The sequence below is a fragment of the Rhinatrema bivittatum genome, chromosome 8 (assembly GCF_901001135.1).
Source record: "Rhinatrema bivittatum chromosome 8, aRhiBiv1.1, whole genome shotgun sequence".
In the NCBI taxonomy this organism is placed as follows: domain Eukaryota; kingdom Metazoa; phylum Chordata; class Amphibia; order Gymnophiona; family Rhinatrematidae; genus Rhinatrema; species Rhinatrema bivittatum.
In genome coordinates this window covers 225,796,962-225,819,047 of record NC_042622.1, presented here as the reverse complement: position 1 = coordinate 225,819,047, position 22,086 = coordinate 225,796,962, and the positions used below count along the sequence as shown (strand labels likewise).

The window sequence follows — 22,086 nt, the reverse complement described above, 5'->3', positions numbered from 1 at the left end:
TGACAACCTAACAGGGCAAAGCAGAAAGGTACATTCAGGCCAAATGCACCATTTTACCTGCAATTCAAAGCACATTTTCTGCACGGAAGACTTACCGCCAACGCAGCCAGGAGTCTTACGTGCAGAAAATGTGCCTTCCAAAATGGGGAGCCCTGGAAATCCCATGCACGTGAGGGTATTAAGTAGGCCGCCTCACTGCAGAGAGGTGCATCGGCCCAACTCGGGTTTTCTTAGGGCTGGAAACTTAACTCCATCTTTGACCTGGAGGTGAGTTTCCAGCGCTACTGCGCTGGCACTTAAAACTCAAAAAAAGGGGGTGGGGGTGGGGAGGGGGAATCACCTGGCAGTGGTTTGCTGCTATTAGTTGGATAAGCCAGTACTTATCTGGCTATGTGGCGGTGGCTGCCATTTAGCTGGATAAGTATTCTCTCCTGGCAGCCATAGCACCGCCTTCCCCCTTCCTGCGTAAAAACGTGCGTTTGGCCTGTGCCGAACGCACGTTGTCCTGTCAGGCGTTCTTTTTTTTTTAAACTCCGGATGCATTAGCATGCCATTAGCTTACTGCATCAGGGAGATGTAAAAAAAAAAAAAAAAATGTGTAATCTGTGCATTAAGACCAGAACACAGTGCCTGTAAGTTTGCACCTGAGACAACGGAGGGCAAAGTTGCTTGTGCAAGGTCACAAGGAGCAGCAATGGGATTTGAATGCAGGCTTCCCGAGTTCCCAGGCCACTGCTCTAACCCCTAGGCTAAGCCTCCACTCTATAAAAATTGTCTTAAGAAAAGGTGTAAGCAGTGGGGTTTTTTTTCATTATTTATATTCCAAGTTGCCTGACCAGTCAGCCATTTATTTCCCTGTCCCCAGAGTACGTATATTTCTAAGATGCCGATGTAAAAAAAAAAAATGCATTCGGCAGAGCTCACCCTTTAAACCTCAGCTGTGCATGTTTTTTTTGCGCAGACTTTACTGCTGAAGCATCAAGGAGTTTTTCTCACAAAACCCTTGTGCGCACAACCCTGCATTTAGGTTAGCACCCTTGCATGGAAATTCCTTGCTAATGATGGCATTATCTATTGCCTCCACTACAGATAGGTGTGCTGGCTTACCTTGTGTTTCTTAGCGCTGGAAACTCCTAGTCTAAGATGGAATAACGTTTTCAGGGCTAATATTAGGCTACAGGCAGAAGCTGGACTTCCAGTACTGGGATCTACAGTCTGTATTTTATGCTCAGAGACCATGCTTTGTTCAAAGCAAGCCTGTTTTCCACACATAAATATGATTTATGCACACAAAAATGCTTTCTGCACTGAAAACATTTTTCTGTGCATAAATTATATTTTCTGTGCAGAAAACCTTTGTGCAGATAAACTATGCTTTCTGCACATAAAATAGGATTCCTTACTGTCCATATACTTGGGGTTCTCTCCCCTACCAGCAAATAGAGAAAGAGAAAGCTTTGCTGGAAGCAGCCTTGATAAGTAACTGTGCCACCTGCAGCATTTCGTTATTCCTCTATCATAGCTAAACCATCAACTAAAGGGGCTCTTAGGGAAGATAAGGCCATTGCAGAAAGACTAAATGAATTCTTTGCTTCTGTGTTTACTAATGAGGATGTTGGGGAGATACCAGTTCCGGAGATGGTTTTCAAGGGTGATGAGTCACACGAACTGAACAAAATCACTGTGAACCTGGAAGATGTAGTAGGCCAGATTGACAAACTAAAGAGTAGCAAATCACCTGGACCAGATGGTATGCATCCTAGGGTTCTGAAGGAACTAAAAAATGAAATTTCTGATCTATCAGTTAAAATTTGTAACCTATCATTAAAGTCATCTATTGTTCCTGAAGACTGGAGAGTTGCCAATGTAACCCCAATATTTAAAAAGGGCTCCAGGGGCAATCTGGGAAACTACAGACCAGTGAGCCTGACTTCAGTGCCAGGAAAAATAGGGGAAACTATTCTAAAGATCAAAATCACAGAGCATATAGAAAGACATGATTTAATGGAACAAAGTCAACACGGATTTACCCAAGGGAAGTCTTGCCTAACAAATCTACTTCATTTTTTTGAAGGAGTTAATAAACATGTGGATAAAGGTGAACCAGTAGATGTAGTGTATTTGGATTTTCAGAAGGCGTTTGACAAAGTCCCTCATGAGAGGCTTCTAAGAAAACTAAAACGTCACGGGATAGGAGGCGATGTCCTTTTATGGATTACAAACTGGCTAAAAGACAGGAAACAGAGAGTAGGATTAAATGGTCAATTTTCTCAGTGGAAAAAATAAACAGTGGAGTGCCTCAGGGATCTGTACTTGGACCGGTGCTTTTCAATATATATATAAATGATCTGGAAAGGAATAAGACGAGTGATGTTATCAAATTTGCAGATGATACAAAATTATTCAGAGTAGTTAAATCACAAGTGGATTATGATACATTACAGGAGGACCTTGCAAGACTGGATGATTGGGCATCCAAATGGCAGATGAAATTTAATGTGGACAAGTGCAAGTGTTGCATATAGGGAAAAATAACCCTTGCTGTAGTTACACGATGTTAGGTTCCATATTAGGAGCTACCACCCAGGAAAAAGATCTAGGCATCATAGTGGATAATACTTTGAAATCATCGGCTCGGTGTGCTGCAGCAGTCAAAAAAGCAAATAGAATGTTAGGAATTATTAGGAAGGGAATGGTTAATAAAACGGAAAATGTCAATGCCTCTATATCGCTCCATGGTGAAACCGCACCTTGAATACTGTGTACAATTCTGGTCGCCGCATCTCAAAAAAGATATAGTTGCGATGGAGAAAGTACAGAGAAGGGTAACCAAAATGATAAAGGGAATGGAACAGCTCCCCTATGAGGAAAGGCTGAAGAGGTTAGGGCTGTTCAGCTTGGAGAAGAGACGGCTGAGGGGGGATATGATAGAGGTCTTTAAGATCATGAGAGGTTTTGAATGAGTAGATGTGACTTGGTTATTTACACTTTCAAATAATAGAAGGACTAGGGGGCATTCCATGAAGTTAGCAAGTAGCACATTTAAAACTAATCGGAGAAAATTATTTTTCACTCAACGCACAATTAAGCTCTGGAATTTGTTGCCAGAGGACGTGGTTAGTGCAGTTAGTGTAGCTGGGTTCAAAAAAGGTTTGGATAAGGTCTTGCAGGATTAGTCCATTAACTGCTATTAATCAAGTTTACTTAGGGAATAGCCACTGCTATTAATTGCATCAGTAGTATGCGATCTTCTTGGTGTTTGGGTAATTGCTAGGGGTGTGCATTCGTATTGAACATAAATGTAAAACGCTACTTTTTTTTTTTTTTTAACTTAAAAAAGTGATGAGACATAAACGATCGGATTTCCAACTTATTCAACATAGCTATGTTGAATAAGTTGAAAATCGCGATTGTTGATCCAAAATAAAAATTTAAACCCCTCACCTTCCTTAATCCCCCCCCAAAGACTTACCACAACTCCCTGGTGATCCAGCGAGGAGTGAGGACGCCATTTCTGAAATTCTTTGCGAGGAGCACGTGACGTTGGCGCCACGTCGGAGTGACGCGGCGTCACGTGATTCCCCGCGGGTTCGCGCCGGAACGCTCGTTCGGCCCAAAAGGAACTTTTGGCCAGCTTGGGGGGGGGGGTCAGGAGGCCCCCCCAAGCTGGCCAAAAGTTCCTTTTGGGCCGAACGAGGGTGCCGGAGGGAACTCGCGGGGAATCACGTGACGCCGCGTCACTCTGACGTGGCGCCGACGTCACGTGATTCCCCGCGGGGACGCTTCCGGGATCCTCGTTTGGCCCAAAAGGAACTTTTGGCCAGCTTGGGGGGGTCAGGAGGCCCCCCCAAGCTGGCCAAAAGTTCCTTTTGGGCCGAACGAGGGTGCCGGAGGGAACTCGCGGGGAATCACGTGACGCCGCATCACTCTGACGTGGCGTCACTCCGACGTGACGCCGACGTCACGTGCTCCTTGCAAAGTTGGTCAGAAATGGCGTCCTGACCCCGCTGGACCACCAAGGAGTTATGGTAAGTCTTGGGGGGGGGGGGGGATTAAGGAGGGTGAGGGGTTTAAATTTTTATTTGCACATATGGACATATACTCAACTCATTGAATTCTGTTTATGTCCATATTGACCGCAAATGGGACCCTCTTTGGACATATGGACATATGAACTTAAACATTTGCTCTGCACATCCCTAGTAATTGCCAGGTTCTTATGGCCTGGATTGGTCACTGTTGGAAACAGGATGCTGGGCTTGATGGACCCTTGGTCTGACACAGCACGGCAATTTCTTATGTTCTTAACTACCTAAGAAAAAACTCTTAGGTGAACCCAGAATAGTCTTGATTCTCTTAATAGAGAAGGTCTGAAACTAGAAACAATTAACATTCAATAGCTGCGAAACTCTGAATAGTATATACAAATAGAAGAGCAGGTTACAGGCCAACTGGGTAGGATTCTGAACTGGTCTTGTAGGACTCAAGGAAAGAAAATTTAGCCTTCCTTATAGGCCACCAGTCCAGTCCAGACACATGGGTTTTTGGAGACAGAGAATGACAGCTTTGCTGGAAATAGCCTTATACGGGACTCTCCCACCTGCAGTATTTCAGTATTTCTCTGTTTCAGCAGATGGAAGAGGTATCAAACTTGCAGTCGCAAGATTCTGGTGGAGAGATTGCTCCCAGGAGTAGCCAGGTTGTTCTGAGAATATCTCCTTAGTCGAGTAGAATGAACAGAGGGTCAGTGGCCCTTTTCTCACTTGTTCCTGTTGATGAGGGGGTCTTTCCTCCGTCCTGCCCCTTCTTCCCCTCTTTTGCTGTCTGGGAGAAGTCTTGGAGAAGAAAAAGGACCCTGCAAGCAAGAGCCCTTGGAAGCAGGGAAATACCCTTCGATTTTGTTTAGGGAAATTCAGCAAACACCCGCCGGAGCTGGCTGATGACACAGCTGACAGGCCGGAGCAGGCCGCTACGGGCGCTGCCGCACTAAATTTTCAAGATGGTGCCGGAGAGTTCCAGGTTGGTGGAACAGAAACTACCCTAGTAACCCCGCAGCTATGGGATGAAATAAGGGGCTGGTTCCATGAAATAAGGGCCAATCTTAAGACCCATAAGAAAGAACTGCTGGCTTCCATTACTGAATTAAGAGAAGACCTTGTAATGCTTGGTCACCGCGTGGATGATATGGATGTGAGAGCAGACAATCATGCTGCAGCCTTAAATAAATTACAGGCACAACACAGCTCAATGGAAACCGAGGTAGCCACACTCCAAGATAAACTGGAAGATTTGGAAAATCGGTCCCAAAGGTGCAATATTAGGATCAGGGGGGTCCCTGACTCAGCAGACTTTGTGAATGCACAGGAGGTGGCAGAGGAGGTGTGCACCTTTATTCTTCAGGAGGGCCAATCTACAGCTGGCAAGATGGCCGATACTTCACGAGCCATTAAAATAGAGCGGGCTCACAGGACTTTGGGCCAGAGGTTGGATGCTAGTCCGAGAGACATTATCATTTGTTTCCACAGCTATGTGCAAAAAACCCAGATACTGGTAGCAGCTCAAAAGAAAAATAGCTGGGCCTGGGAGGGCCACGCTATAAGTATCTATTAGGACCTGGCAGCTTCTATGCTGAGGTGGAAGTACGATCTGCGGGAGGCGTCGGCACTTCTGAGGGCCGAGAACATCAGATATCGATGGATCTTTCCCTTTGGTCTCCAATTTACGGTGAACGGATCAACAAATCGGGTAAAAACTCTAACCGAGGCAGCAGAAGACCTGAACAAGGCTGGCCTTAAACTCAGCATCACCCCCTCCAAGAATGTGCCTAAATCACAGAGAATTGATGACCAGCCTCGTTGGCACAGGGTTGGCAAAGGAGGGTGGCAGCTACAGAGACACTGGGAACACTCGAGAGCGGCTCTTTTGGACCAGAGCTGAAGATTGAACTTTGATCCTTTTGCTTTCTTTACTTTCTTACATCTCACTTAGCGGACTCCTTCCAGGCTCTCACTGATAAGCCAGACCTGCCTGGGGAAATTGCGCTGGTCACTTAAGGGGTCCCTAGAGTGCTGGTTTGTTATGGTTGTTCTATATGGTTCCTAGAATTTTTATATCTCAAAAGCTCAGTAGCTAGTATGTTTCATGAATGTTCCCGGGGGGGGGGTGTCACATGGGGGTGGCTATCTCTGATGATGTCGTGGGTCCTCCGAAGAGGGGAGATGACCATGCAGGTGGTTGGGAAGTCTGCTTGGGAGGGATGGGGGATGAGTACAGGGAGGTGGGGAGATCTCTCCAGTGGGACTTGCTCTTAAGCTATATAGAAGGGGGAAATGTCTGGGGTCTTTAGGGGATGATTACACTGCCGCTAGGGGGACTTTTCTGTTATTTACTTATGGCAATGGATGAACGCATTGTATCTATTAATATGAAAGGGCTTAATCATTACCGAAAACGCTATTAGAGCATGAGCTTATATCTAAGAGGGCATCCATTGTAATGATACAAGAAGCCCATCTACATAAACGGCATGAACACTTATTGTCATTTCGGCAATTCCCACATTGCTATCTTTCGGCAAGCTCCAAAGCAACAAAATACACGGGTGTGGGCATTTTGCTTAATCGGGATTTGATTCATGAAGTACTAGCCTCTGTTACTGATCCTCAAGGGAGATATGTTCTTCTAAAGTTGCGTCTGGGGACAGAAATTATCACCTTGGTTACTCTTATACGCTCCTAATGTAGAACAGGGCCCCTTCTTTGATGCTATTGATGCTTTATTGGTAAAACAAACAGAGGGGTTTCTCATTATCGAGGGAGAATTTAATGTCACCTATAACCCTAACCTAGATAATTCATCACAAGTATCCACTGCATCCCGGCAAGCACGTCGGTCTCTTAAAACTCTTGTTACACGGTGAGACTTGAAAGATATTTGGAGGCAAAGATATCCCCATTCATGCAGTTACTCTTATTATTTGCATGCACATCAATCATATCCAAGGATTGATTTTTTTCTGGTGAATGCTGTGGCTCAGAATAGTGTAACCAAGATAACTATCGACTCTATTACATGGATGGATCATGCACCGGTATGGATGGTAGTGCGGTTGGCTACAGCCCACCCAGGGGTACGGTTTTGGCGGTTAAATGAATCATTGTTACAGGATGCCAATTTCTTACGGTGTTTAGGGGAGGGCATTCAAGAGTACTTTCAACTAAACACCACTCTTACACACACTTCTCCAGTGATTTGGGAATGCTCTAAAGCAATTGCACAGGGTTTAATTATTTCCCAAGCTACTTATTGCAAACAACAAAAGGGGAAAAGGAGGGTGCAATTGGAGCAGGAGATAGCCCGGCTCACTCAGCTCCATCAAACTACACAAAGCCCAAAGGCTCTCAGTGAGTTGTCTTTAGCACGGTCAGACCTTCAGACAGTAGATTCTGAGGCTATCGCCCATGCTTTAGATATAACTAAACAACACTATTTTGAGCAGTGGGTCAAGGCAGGCCGTCTGTTAGCAAGGTGTTTGCATGCAGTATTAGTTCAAAACAATATAGCAAAAATAAAGTCTGCAGGTGGCCAGACTGTTACCTCCTCTGAAGATATTAGAAAATGCTTTTCTGAATTCTATGCCACTCTGTATGCAGCTGACGAGACTATATTGGAGGCAGATATGGATGATTATTTAACAACCTTATCTCTAGAGACGCTCACATCAGAACAGCAATCCTTTTTATACAGCTCCCATAAGGGAGCCTGAGGTGCTATTTGCCATTAAAATGCTAAAAGCGGGAAAGTCTCCCTGTTCTGGCTCAGTCAGAAACCCCGGGTTTCCCTCTTCCAGTCAGCTAACTTTCCTTCCCAATCAGTCTTCAGGCAAAGATCTTTTAAGTTTGAAATTATTTATCGTACAGATAATTTTCCATTACTTACAATTGTCGCATTCCAAACACATATACCTCAGGCAGAGATCTTTGTAGCTGGAGATAGGCAGGAGAAGGGAGATGGAGTTTCTTGGGATTCAGGGTGAGAAGACAAAAGGGTTCTGAAGCTGATTTAATCTTTAGAATTAAAGCAATAAGAAGGAATGTAAAAAGGCTAATTGTATTACAGAGGTTGCAGGCACTTCTAGCTTTGAAGCAGCTTAGCTGAGACTGACTAACAGTCTTGGAAAGTGATTACAGGAAATGTCCCCACAAGCTGAGGCTAGAGGGCGAGATCCAATGGTAGTGAGTCTAGGATCCATGTGACACAGGGGGGGGAACATGAAGGGCAGTCCCAATAAGGCACTTAAGAAGACTCAAGCTAGATTGAGAGGGCATACAGACCCCTCCCAAGTGAGAGAAAGCAAAGGATGAAGGGAACGTCTCTTAAGGGCCAGCTCCCTTAAAGGTAAGGCTCACAGGTTTTTATCATGGGTTACAAAAAGGTGCTTCCATTAAGTACAGTATATACAGACACAAACATGTACCCACTGCTGGGGACAGAACACTCCCGGTTTGGATGGTATGACGGGGACATACTTTAAAAAATTATCACATATACTCGTGAAGCCTTTAACAGAGATGTTTAACTCCTTGAGGGATGATAGCTCCCTTGCAACCCATGCTAACATAGCGGGAATAACTATTTTGGCAAAATCGGGGAGGGGATCCCACCTTATGCGGGTCCTATAGACCCATATCTTTGATCAATGTGGACCTCAAGCTCCTGGCGAGAATTTTGGCGGAGAGATTGAAAGCTGTTTTACCCACTCTAATGCACAACAACCAAGTGGGATTTGTGCCGGCTCGGATGGCGAGTGACAATATACGCAAGGTGGTTGATATTGTAGACTGGATCAAACGTAGGCAATCACCCTCGATTTTACTAGCAGTTGATGCTGAAAAAGCGTTTGACCTGGTGCATTGGCCATTTTTATTCAAAGTATTACAGAAAATGGGTTTTGGAGGCTTTTTTCAGACCTGGGTGGCCAAGATATGAGTCCCTTAAAGCCTGGGTGAAGGTGAACAGTGGGCATGGCCCTAGTTTTAATATACAAAGGGGAACTAGACAAGGCTGCCCCTTATCTCCAATGCTCTTTGCTATTTTTTTTAGAGCCACTAGCAACCAGGGTATGGAACTCAGAGCGCATTTGGTGGGTAAAGGTGGAGGCCTCACAGTATAAGCTATCCCTCTTCGCCGATGACATCCTATTCACTCTTACTGAACCCTACAATTCATTGAGGGGGGTGGTGGATGAATTGGATAGCTTCTATAAGGTAGCGGGCTTCAAGGTAAATTATGATAAATCAGAGATTCTACATGTTAACCTATCTGGAACGGAGGTAGATCGTATCACTAGAGATTTCCCATTTAGGTGGGCTAAAAAATCCATTAAATATTTGGGAGTTCAACTTAGCTCAGACCTATCTGAATTATTTGCACTTAACTATGCTCCCCTTTGGAAGAAAATTGAGAAAGATTTAATCACATGGAATCGGGAACACTTTTCTTGGGTGGACCGAATAGCGGTTATTAAGATGAATATTTTATCTTAGCTTCTATACTTTTTCTCAACTATACCCATCCACATTTCTGCGAACATCTTAAAACTGTGGCAGAAAAAAATATTTGAATACATCTGGAAAAAACGGCCCCCTTGCGTGGCTAGAGCTGTCTTATATCTTACTAAGAAAAATGGTGGATGGGGTGTCCCCAACCTGATGTGGTATTTTGGTGTGGCACAACTTAGGGCTTTGGTTGATACTTACAATCAGCGAGATTAGAACAAGCCATGCTAGGCAGGATGCCACGGCAGGCCCTAACCTGGCAGCCCAAAATGACTTGGAGACCAGTGACCTATATGCCATCAGCGCTGGGGAATACGCTCAAAGTCTGGAATCAATGGAGGATCAAATTAGTGGGCTCTTTTAAATATTTTCAACTATCTTACTTGTTTCACAATACTAGCTTCCCGGCGGGAATGGACTCCTCAGATTTTTCTAAATGGGCTGTAAGGGGTATTGCCTGCATAGGGCACATATGGAAGGAGGGCACTATGATGAGTCTCGCTGATTTCCAGGGTAAATACCCAGGGAATGCGCAGCATTTCTTGAACTATGCCCAGGTTCTCCATTTTTTGATAGCATTACGGGGAAACAAGTCGTTGCATCTCTCTAAATCTTTATTCGAAAATTATTGTGAGCACTCTGATAAAATGAAAGGGGTGATTTAAAAAATATATACACTACTCAACGCTCTCTCACCAACCAAGTTCTCTCATCTTACTGCCTGACCTCAGGACCTTGAAGCCCCCTTATCCGAGGATGACTGGGATTTGGCGTTCTTTAAGGTTGCGAACAGCTCCATATCTGCCTCTGTACAGGAGCATTGTTCTAAATTATTATATCTCTGGCATTTGACCCCAGTTAAACTGCATGCTATGTTCCCAGCTATTCCTGACACGTGTTGGAGGAATTGTGGACAGGAAGGAACTTACGTACATGTATGGCGGCGCTGCCCTAAGGTGGTGGCTTTTTGGGATAAGATTCGTGGGTGGCTAACCACTATGGTGGGGGAAGAGGTGTCCTTGCAGCGCCAACAAGTTTTGTTAAACTTACCGGTGGAGGGCCTGACCAGGCCGATCCAAACCTTTTGCACGCAGGTATTTATAACTGCTCGCTGTGAACTGGCGAAGGCGTGGAAATGCTCTGATCCTCCTTCTCTACCAACCGTGATCTACAGACTTCACACACATTATCGTCTGTCTCGTCTATCAGCGATTAGGCAGGCTAGATTACAGGTATTTCAAGCAACTTGGTCACCTTTGAGCAAGCGGTTGCAAGCTCAGACCTTATCCAGCTAACCGCTTCAGGCTTTGGGATGACATTATTATGATGTATGTATTTCCTAATCTAATTTTATTTCATGGTTTGTTTTTTTCAGGCATGAGGGCTCCTTCTGGAGAGACGGGGGAAGGGGTGTGTGTTGGGTACTGTAAAGACTCAACACGCTGTTGTTTGAATATGTTTATTATAATAGTATAAAATGACCTGACAATATTGTATTAATGCAATGTATATGTCCTGAGAGGTTACATGTGATAACTTGTTTTGGTCAATAAAAGTTCACATTAAAAAAAAAAAAAGAAATAAGAGGAATCAGTCAGTTGGAGACTGCCTCTCTCATGATGTGGAACAGGAAGAGGTTTGCTCGGGGCTCGTCAGGGAAAGGAGCAGTTCCATTTTTTTTTTGAGTCGGTCATGTGGCTCAGACAGCATGGCCGCTCCCACAGAGTGCAGAAATGGGTGTCTTGCATGTGGGGACCAGCATGGGAGCGTTGCAGTTAGGGCTTTGCCAAGCTTACACCAGGAGAGGGGAGGGCCGTTCGAAGGACACCCCCCCCTTCCCTGATAAAAGTAGTAAATGGCTCTCAGGAAGCCGTATCTCCTGATGGCGACTGGTAACCATGGGAACGGCAACCATTTTAGATACTATCCCCTGCAGTGGTGGGGAAAGCAGGGAGGCCTTTTCAGAGCTCCCAGTGCTATTTTCCATGGAGGAGCCAAGTACACCACAGGAGGAAGAAGGAGTTAGTTAAAGGACAAGAGAATGATTGGGGCAGCTCTCATTGAAGCCTTCCCCCACCCCCTGGAGTTTGTGGTGCTAATGCACCACACTTTTTTGATTAAGCAGGGCTTGGTTCCAGACGGACCTAGTCCAGCGGAGGCTTCCTCAGGAACATCATCTGTTCCCACTCAGGCAAAACAGACCGGGTGGGAATCAGCACCAGACTTAAAAACAGCATTAGGAAATGGCTCTCTGAGGGAGTTTAACCACTGGGGAGGAGATTGGAAGTGAACTGGACAGGGATGCACTAGAAGGAGAAATCCCTATTGTGGAGGGAGATGACCTCTGAGGGGGTCCACTTATTTAAGAGAGAGGAGTTGGAGCAATGATTATATAAGCTCTGGTGGAGCTGGGCATAAAGGAGCAACAGGCGCAATCAGTCCAGGAGGGACAGGATCCCATTCTAGAAGGTCTCAGAGCCCCAGATAAGGCCTTTCCCTTCCACGGGGTGGGGAAGGCCTTAATGTCTGCGGAGTGGGAGACTCTGGAGGCAGTGTTAAAAGTGGGCAGAGCCATAGATAAACTGTATCCTCTTCCTGATGGTGCTTTTGAGCAGTTAAAAGGTTCCTAAGGTAGATGTTTTGGTGTCTGCGGTCACAAAGAAGATAATGATCCTTATAGAAGGGAGTGCAGCCCTAAAGTATTCCCAAGATAGGAAAATAAAAATCCATCTTAAGCAAGCCTTTGAGGAGTTGGCTTTGCACTCAGGGTGGTTATTTGTAGTAATATGTCTAGAGTGTGTTTGCACTGGTCATAGCAGATCCTGGGAGGCAGGGCAGAAGAAGGTTTATGAAGAGGGAGACAAAAAGCCTGAAAGCCAGTCTTGCATTTATAAAAGATGCTCTCTATGATGTTATTCAAACCTCATCCAGAGGTGTGGTGGCCTCGGTATTGGCCAGGAGTTTGCAACTGGGCAGCAGATTCCTTGTCCAAGTCATGGCTAGGAAAACTGCCCTTCAGAGAAAGCTTCTTTTCGGGGAACACCTGAAGAAGCTAGTAAAGCATTTGGGTGAGTTGAAGCCTCCTGTGTTGCCAGAGGACAAAGCTAAGAGAACTTATAAAGAGGTTCCCAGCAGACCTAAATTTAGGGAGAGCAAGGCACTTCCAGCCAGAAAAGAGTTCTTCTTCTTAGAGGCCGTTTGGGAATAAGTCGCAGCCCTTTCATGCGAGGCACAAGGGACAGTGTCAGCAACAGCACAGGAGGAGTGAAGGGTTCACCATCCTCCTCTGCAGATTAGAGGACTGTCCCAGTATTTTGGAGAGTGGATCCTTTCTGTAATAAGAGATGGTTACATGTTAGAATGGTTACATGCCAGCCCAGTAGTGAATGCCTTCACGGTGTCCCCCTGTCATTTGGTGAAGAAAATGAAAAGAGGTTATGGTCCACTCTCGATTGCCTTTTCCAATTGGCAGTGGTGATTCTAGTGCCAAGGGGAGAATGAGGTCTGGGTCATTATTTCATTTATTTTGTGTGCCCACGAAAGACTATTCTGGATTTGAAGAAGGTGAATGCATTCTTAAAGGTGTTCCATTTCTGTATGGAAACTCTTCACTCACAGGCCGATTCAGAAAAACGCGCGGGAGAGCTGGTGAGCGCCTGCTCTCCCGGCGCGCGCACAGGCCACTCTCCTGGGCGCACGATTCAGGAGGGTGGCCTATGCAAATTAGGGCCTGCGGTAAAAGGAGGCGCTATGGACACTAGTGCATCCCTAGCACCTTCTTTTTGACAGGAGCGGCGGCTGTCAGTGGGTTTGACAACCGACGCTCAATTTTGCCGGCGTCGGTTCTCAAACCCGCTGACAGCCACGGGTTCGGAAAACGGACGCCGGCATAATTGAGCATCCGTCTTCCGACCTGCGGGCAGATTTTTAATTTTTTTTTTTTTTTTACTTTTGGGGCCTCCAACTTAATATCGCCATGATATTAAGTCAGAGGGTGCACAGAAAACCAGTTTTTACTTCCCCGGTGCCAGCAGAAATTAACGCCTACCTTTGGGAAGGCGCTAATTTCTGAAAGTAAAATGTGCGGCTTGGCTGCACATTTTACTTTCTGTATCGCGTGGGAATGACCAATAGGGCCATCAACGTGCATTTGCATGTTGTGGGCGGTATTAGTTTCGGGGGGGGGGGGGGGTTGGACGCACGTTTTCGACACGCTATTACCTCTTACTGAATAAGGGGTAAAGCTAGCACGTCGAAAACGCTCGTCCAAATGCGGTTAACAGTGCACTCCACCGGAGCGCACTGTACCATATCGGCCTTTCAGTGATCATGGTGGTATGAAGAGGAGAATTCCTTACATCGATCATGGTGGTATGAAGGGGAGAATTCCTGAAAACTTATCTGTATATTACAATCTGAAGGGATCATCAGAGGTTCCTTAGGTTTGCTGTTGGGGGGGGGGGGGGTGTCACTTCCATTTTAAGGCTCTTCCATTTGGTTTAGCAACAGCACAAAGAACTTTATCCAAGTTTATGGTGGTAGTTGGGGCAGCTCTCTGCAAGGAAGGAGTCTTGGTTCATCCTTATCTCAATGACTGGTTGATTCAAGTGAAATCAGAGGAAGAATGTCATCACTCTATTTCCAGAGTGATCCAGTTGTTACAGGATCTGGATGGGGTCATCAATTTTCCCAAGAGCAAAACCCCCTCAAAATTTGGAGTATGTGGGGACTCATTTTGATACTCAGGAAGGAAAGGTGTTTTTAACTGCAGAAAGGATGGCCAAGATCCAGGGATAGGTTTGTGAGAGAATGTGAATGAAGGCCTCCAGAGCCTGGGATTATCTGCAAGTTCTGGGGTCAATGGCATCAACTTTGGATCTGGTTCTGTGGGTAGGAGCATGTAGGCGAGCACTGCAGGGCATTCTCCTCTCGTAATGGAATCCTCAGTCTCATGAGCACAAGGCCAGGTTCCATCAGGGTGGATTTGGAGATTCCAGAATGGACAGTGGTAACTATGGATGCCAGTGTGAGTGGCTGGGGGGCTCACTGCCAAGGATCCATTGTTCAAGGTCACTGGAGTGTGTTGGAAGCAGCATCAATCATTTAGAAACAAGGGCAATCAGAAAAGCCTTGCTGGAGTTTCTTCCTTTAGTTATGGGGAAAGCATTGAGAGTATTTTTTGGACAATGATATAGTGGTGGCATATATAAAGCAAAGGGGGGGGGGGGGGGAAACCAGAGGTCCAGCAGTATCATTGGAGGTGAGCCTCTTATTCCAGTGGGCGAAGAATCATCTGAAGAGTCTGCATCAAACATTGCTGGGTTGGAGAATGTCCAGGTGGACCTCTTAAGCAGGTACATGTTAGATCCTAGGGAATGGGAACTGTCAGACATGACATTCTCCATATCCTGTCCAAGTGGGGAGAACCTCCACTAGATCTGATAATGTTGAAAAGAAATGCCAAATGGCTTTGATTTTTCAGTCAGTTGGGGTCAGGAGGTCTAGATACCCTGTCACAATCCTGGCCTGTGGGGGGCACTACTCTATGTTTTGCCCCCTTGGCCGTTGATAGGACAGGTTATCCAGAGGATAGAGGCATCAAAGGCTGAGTGATTCTCACAGCCCTGGAGTGGCCCAGGTGTCCTTGGTTCACCCATCTGGTAAGACTCAGCATAGAGGGACCACTGAGGTTCAGTCACTTTCAGGATTTACTGCATCAGGGTCTTAAAATAGGTGGCTTGCTTTTGTCTTACCACTTGGCTCTTGAGTGGAGAAGGCTGCGGAAAAAGGGTTACTTGGAGGAACTGGCTTCCACCTTACTTCAAGCTAGAAAAAGATTTACTTCCTTAGCTTATGTTCATGTTTGGAAAGTGTTTGAGACATGGTGAGTAGAGACGAGGGATTTCCCTGTTTGAGGCTTCGGTTCTGGCAATTCTTTCCTTTTCGTAGAAAGGTTTGCAGGGGGCCTAGCACTAAATTCAAGCAAGATGCAAGTGACAACACTTTTGGGTTATAGAGGGGAAAGTGCAGATGCTGTTCTTAGCTTTGCAACTGGATGTAGTACAGTCCTTGAAGGGTGTTAAGTATCTACATCCTCCTGCCACGAACTTAAACCCTTCTTGGAATCTCAATCTGGTATTAAAAGCCTTGTGTAAAGTTCCTTTTGACCCCATCAGAGAAGCTTCTATGAAGGATGTTACACTGAAGACAGTTTTTCTAGTAGCGATCTGTTCAGCGAAATATCTCTCTGAATTACAGGCCTAGTCACGTAGAGACCCATTTTTTATAATTTTGTGGGATGTGGTTTCGTTACACTGCTCCATCCCTTTTGCCCAAGGTGATTTCTTCATGCTTTGGATTAAACAGTGGAACTGACATCTTTTAGGAAGTTTATGTCTGGAGATAGGTCTAAGGAACGCCATACTCTAGGCTGTGTATAGAGTGCTTTCTTTTTTTGCAAATTTCTTCTTATTGAAGCATTTCAAGATATCTAAACGTAACAAATGCTTTCTGAAAATTGGACCATTTTTATACTATTCAGTGGTCACAAGAAAGAGAAGGCTTTTAAGGTTTCTATTGCCAGATGAATTAAGACGACTATTGTGCTTGCCTACGTTTGCAGGGAGCTGGTGGTTCTTGCAGGGTTCATAGTGCAAGCAGCTAGGGCTCAAGTGGCCTCTTGGGCAGTGTCAGTCAGTCAGTCAGTCATTTATTTATTTACTGCTTTTTTATACCGACATTTATGATACCAATCATATCATATTGGTTTACAAGAAACAATGGGGCAATAACATTAACATCAACATGAACAATAAGGCGAAAAGTTACAATAAAACAGGGGCACTCGAACTGGGAGGAGGAAGAGCCAGAGGCAAGTGTAACTCAGAACTAAATAATATCAGGTCATATACTCAGGACTATAATAATAAGAACATGTACTCAGGACTGAATACTATCAAATATATAAATAATATCATATACTCTGAACTGTAATAATATCGTATATTCATGACTAAATAGTATCAGGTCATAAAACTCAGATCTAACTAATGTCGGGTCAAATGCCATGTCAGGGTTGGGGTACATCGACTAGAGAACCATGGCGAGTTATTGTAGTTGGGGAGGTCATAGATCAGGGAAGGCTTGTAGAAATAGCCAAGTCTTGAGTTTCTTTCTGAATGTCAGTATGCAAAGTTCTTGTCTAAGGTCAGGGGGCATGGCGTTCCAGATGGTTGGTGCTGCTGTCGAGAAGGCTCAATCTTTGGTGGATGAGAGGTGTGTGGATTTGGCTGGGGGGGGGGGGGGGTGTAGCGAGCCCTTGCAGGCTTCTCTGATGGGTCTAGAAGAGAAGTGTAGCGTGAGTGGGTAGTGTATATCGATGGGTGTTCTGTTGTAAATAGCTTTGTGGATGATGGTGAGACACTTGTGTAGAATTCTAAAGTTTACAGGGAGCCAGTGCAGGTTTTTTAGGATGGGTGTGATGTGGTCTCTTCTGTTGGAGTTTGTTAAAATTCTGGTGGCTGAGTTTTGTAGCATCTGAAGTGGTTTGGTGGAAGAGGCGGGAAGGCCTAGCAGAATGGAATTACGGTAGTCTAATTTGGAGAATATAATGGCCTGGAGTACCGATCTGAAGTCTTGAAAGTACAGGAGTGGTTTGAGTCTTTTTAGTGCCTGAAGTTTGAAGAAGCAGTCTTTGGTTGTGTTGGTGATGAACTTTTTTAGATTTAGCTGGTTATCAATTATAACTCCGAGGTCTCTTGCTTGGCTGACCAGGGTGTTGGTGTGAATTGACTGCAGGTTAGCGTTGTGGTTGAGAGATATAAAGAGCATTTCTGTCTTAGACGTGTTAAGAACAAGGTTTAGGTTAGTGAGGAGGTCGTTGATATCTTGGAGACAGTTGTCCCAGAACTTCAGTGTTTTTGTGAGGGATTCGGTGACTGGGATCAGGATTTGTACATCGTCGGCGTAGAGATAGTGTTTGAGTTTTAGATTCGTAAGCAGCTGGCAAAGGGGAAGAAGGTATAGGTTGCCACAGTTAATGTTGCCACTGGACATTTGTAAAGTGGCAACTTGATCTTTGTTGCACACCTTCTCCAAGCATTATAGGTTGGATATACAGGCTAGGGTCACATGCTCCTTTGAGGCAGGCTCCCTGCTAGAGTAAGGGGGGCTTGGTCATCCCATGCTTGTGGATTGATCTGGTGGACAATAAGGAAGAAAAAATTGAGTTTCTTAAGTGCTAATTTTCTTTCTTCAAGTCCTACCAGACTAGTTCAGAGTCCCTCCCAGCTGGCCTGTAATCTGCTCTTCTAAGTGTATATACTATTCAATTTAACAGCAGGAGAATGTTAATTGTTTCTAGTTTCAGACATTCTCCATTAAGGGAGTCAAGACTATTCTGGATTCACCTAAGAGGATGGTTTGTTTGGGTGTTTTGTTTTTTTTTTAATCACCACCCCTTCTCATACAGGGGTAGTTGATGGTTTAGTTTTGATAAAGGAATACTGAAATGCTGCAGGTAACACAGTTACTTATAAAGGCTGCATCTAGCAGTGCTTTCATTCTCTTTCCCCAGCTGCTGGTAGGGGAGAAAATCCACGTACTCATCTGGACTAGTCTGGTAGAACTCAAGGAAAAAAAATTAGCAAGTAAGAAACCCACGTTTTCCTTTCTGTGCATAAATTATATTTTGCTGTGCCCTAAGCCTTTTTTTTTTTTTTTGCACACATTTTCTGTTTTATGTGCATTTTTTTTAAAACTCCCAATGCATTAGCTTACTGCATTAGGTGCTAAACAAAATTCACTTGTGCATTAGGGAACCGTCTGCTAAATTTCAGAATGCAGCCTTCAGCTTCAGATGTGAGGCAATGGAGGGTGAAGTGACTTGCCCAAGGTCACAAGGAGTAATAACAGCAAGATTTGAACGCTGGCTTCCCTAGTTCACAGCCTGCTGCTCTAACCACTAGACTACTCCTCCATCTCTGTAGGGTTAGAGACCTGTTTTTACTCAGGGCATTATCAGGGTGTAATAAAGGAGTAGTAGCATAGTGGCTCGAGCAGAAAACTACAAACCAAGAAAGCCAAACCCTGCTGATATTCCTCGTGACCTTAGGAAAGCCATTTCACCCTCCGTTGTCTCAGGTAGAAACTTTGTAAATCAGGCCCTAACCCTTTTTCCCATAGTCAACAGAGTGGGGAAAAGAACTTTAGTAAATGAGGCACTTGGGGTAGATTTTAAAACATGCGCGTGCACGTTATAAAATCCTTTGGCTGTGTGCACATGTGCGGGCAGATGGCACGGCGTGTGTGTGTGCAAGCAAATTTTGCAATGGGGCCTTCCCCAGTTCCCTCCCAGTCCTCTCCAGTTAAGGGGCGGACTGGGAGAGAACTTCCCTAACCTTCCTTTCCCTTCCCCTCTCCTCCCCACCCCCCAAACCTAACCTACCGTTCACCATTTTAAAAAAAATTTTCTTACTTACTGCTCCTCGGGAGCAGAAGTAAGTTACGTGTGCCGGCCGGCTGCTTTTGTGCGCTTCCCCAGGACAGTGGCCATTGGCTGGCCTCCGCCCCATCCCGCCCTTTTTAGGGCGTGCAAGTGGCAATTGTTAACGTGCGCTGGGCTTTTAAAATCCAGCCTTTAGATTGAAAGCTCTCTGGGCATAGGGAAATAGCTACAGTATTTGAATGCAATCTGCCTTGAAGTGTCATAAAAGATGGAATATAAATTTAAAAAAGAAAAAGGGGGGAGCATTTCAGACAGTATATTTCCACTGCATTGTGTTTTCCATTAGATCTGACCACCCCGTCCCCAATACCATCAGAGAACCTCATACCTGCCCTCGCCTGCTCAAGGAACTGGCCCTTTGAAACCACTGCCTTTTAACTCCTTGACCATTCTGCCAGAAGGTGCTGGGTTTCAGCATCACGTGGGGTCAATGCCAACAGCTGCATCTTTGGGTCAGAGAATGAGATAAATAAAGAACTCCACAAGCCCCGGTGAGCAGGAACCAGGGTGGAATGGAAAAACAAAAGCCACAATCACGCATCCAGCTGGGGAAAAAAGATTAATGTATTTCCTCCTGCTGTTGTCTGTTCTCCCTCCCCCCCCCCCCCCCCCCAAAACTCCAGGGACTCATCATCAAACAAGCCCAACAATGGAAGAAATAAACCAGAAAGCCAAGTGAATACACCTCGGGAAGATTTACTTGAATAGAGAAGACCAGAAATTGAAGCAGTGACACAGGAATAAACAGAGTCTGTATTTTATCCCACCCACGGCCAAAAGCAAATTGTCAGAGAACGCTGTAAACCACAGTTAGAAGTAGCGGCCTGGCCTTGGTGCGCCACGATCCAGTGAGATCTGTGACCTCTCTGGACCTTGCACATAGGGTGGGGCCACTGCCCAGTGTTAGACCAGACAGCCCCAGTTTTGCAACCAGTCGTACAGTGTCCGGTTTCAAGGATAACAGGACACAGTTAAACCAGGCTGGGGGGGCCAATCAGTGATCGTGACATGCACACCAATTCCGGACTACTATTTTCTGGCACAGCCACAAGGAGAGGGATGGGAGAGACGTCTGCTCCCTCAGCCTGGGCTGCGAGGACTGCTCCTTCTGACTCTTCTCCCACCACTGGCCGTAGTGCTTGCCCAGTCATATTTGAGCATCCCACTTTCCTGTTCACTGTTCTCTTCCTTCCCTTTCATATCTTCCAGCTACTGTCTGCCTATTGCATGCCTCTGATCTCAAGGCCCTGCGGGGCAACTCCTGCATTTTAGCCTGATCGCTGTGACTGAAAAATCAGTGAAAGCCAGCACATAGCAAGCCGTGGGAGTCCAAGTACCTGCTCCCATTATGCTTCAGCCTTTCCAGCAGCAGCCCAATGTGTCCCTCTGCAGCGGCTCAGATTGCTGCTTCTCAGTCTCACCGCTGGCTGTTTCCTCTCAGCAGTGGAAGCCAAATGACATAGCTCCCACCACTTTCCCCATGGCGGGAAGCAGGCAATAGCACTCGCACCGCTGTCTCTGCAGGCTCCCCCTGCCCCATGTCCTGGGACGCAGCAACAAAAACCAAACCCAATATCAGGCTATTTTTGCACCCTCCAGCGGCCTGTTCCAGTAGGGTCACAACTCAGACTCCACGTCTGGGTTCATAGTCCCACTCCCTTAGCCATCAGCCATGCTGCAGCATTGAAGGGGCAGCGAGCAGCTGTAAGCTTATGCTCCCACTGCTTGTTTCTGGCCAGCCCTCTGCCTCTCTTCACTAACAGAGGCATACAGCAGCCTTCCCACAGCTGTCGCCTTTACCAGTTCTGTCTGCAGCCAGACCTCCCCATCCTCTGGTTGCAGCAAATAAGGCTCTTTCCAGAGTCAGGGCAGCCCTGCTCCTGTTGTAACTTGGGTTACGAGAGGACCACCCATATGCTTCATGCCAGCCCTATGCTTGGGTATGAGCACCTAGGGCATCCCTACTAATCAAAATGCTCCCACCCCGGCTCCGCAGGCTCAGAAACCACCCAGCCTGCTGGGGGTCCAGTTATGGTGCATGAAAATGTTGGTCACCCCACTTGCAGAGAAGCCTGTAATGTCTAGCAAATTCCCTCTCTTACATCAAGTCAGTGACTGGTGTCATATAATGTACTAACTTTTCCAAGCTCCTTACTAGCAATCCAGCAAGATAAAATAAAACCCCAGAAAGCTGCTCTCCCAGCAGAAACAGAACAGTCATACAGCAGACTGGGCCCAGCCAATCTGACGGCGCAGCACAGTGATCAATGCAAATTCCTGCCCTCTGATTGGCTGTTCACTGTACAGTTATGCAAAACCTTTACTGCTTCTTGTAGACTTGCCTGAAAAGTGTGTAAAACAGCCTAATTTCTTACCTTTTAATGTTGTGTGTTTGTTGCCATTCTCAAATAAATAATCCATGATGTCATATAAATCTTGTGTCCTTTAATAAGTACTAAAGATTATACTGAGGTAGCCATATGGTGCTTTTATTTAAAAATTAAACAACCCCCCCCCCTAATAATTCATGATAAATAAAAGCAGATTTAAAATGGACTAATAGTTACTGGATGCTCCAAAAGCAAGGATAGTAGGCTTGGGTCTACTTCAGGGGATGGAAACCTCCAGCCCCCATAGAACCAATCTGTTCTCATTTTCAGGCTCTCACTAATGAAAGCAGAGTTGCTTACCTGTAACAGGTGTTCTCCCAGGACAGCAGGATGTTAGTCCTCACATATGGGTGACATCATCAGGATGGAGTCCTATATCAGAACACTTCTGTCAAAGTTCCTAGAACTTTGACTGGCACACTGAGCATGCCCAGCATAGCATCAACCCTGTATCCAGCAGGGGTCCCCCTTCAGTCTCATTTGTAGCAATAGTAGGAGCGAAAAAAAAAAATAAAATAAAATGTAAGTGAACCCAACTCTGCAGGGTGGTGGGCAGGTTTCATGAGGACTAACATCCTGCTGTCCTGGGAGAACACCTGTTACAGGTAAGCAACTCTGCTTTCTCCCAGGACAA

General features: G+C 45.6%; 1 protein-coding gene across 2 annotated transcripts in view; it reads left to right on the top strand.

The window, feature by feature from the left end:
• The window catches only part of PLVAP (plasmalemma vesicle associated protein), a 32,182-nt gene extending 10,686 nt beyond the window's left edge, over window positions 1-21,496 (top strand). The window contains exon 6 of one of the 2 annotated variants that reach the window (XM_029613803.1): window positions 19,686-21,496. The gene's annotated coding sequence lies outside the window, so the exon portion shown is untranslated. Of the gene's footprint in view, window positions 1-10,932; window positions 11,175-19,685 lie in introns of those variants that run through there. The other variant, XM_029613804.1, reaches the window with a different exon arrangement.
• Window positions 21,497-22,086: the final 590 nt, after the last annotated feature.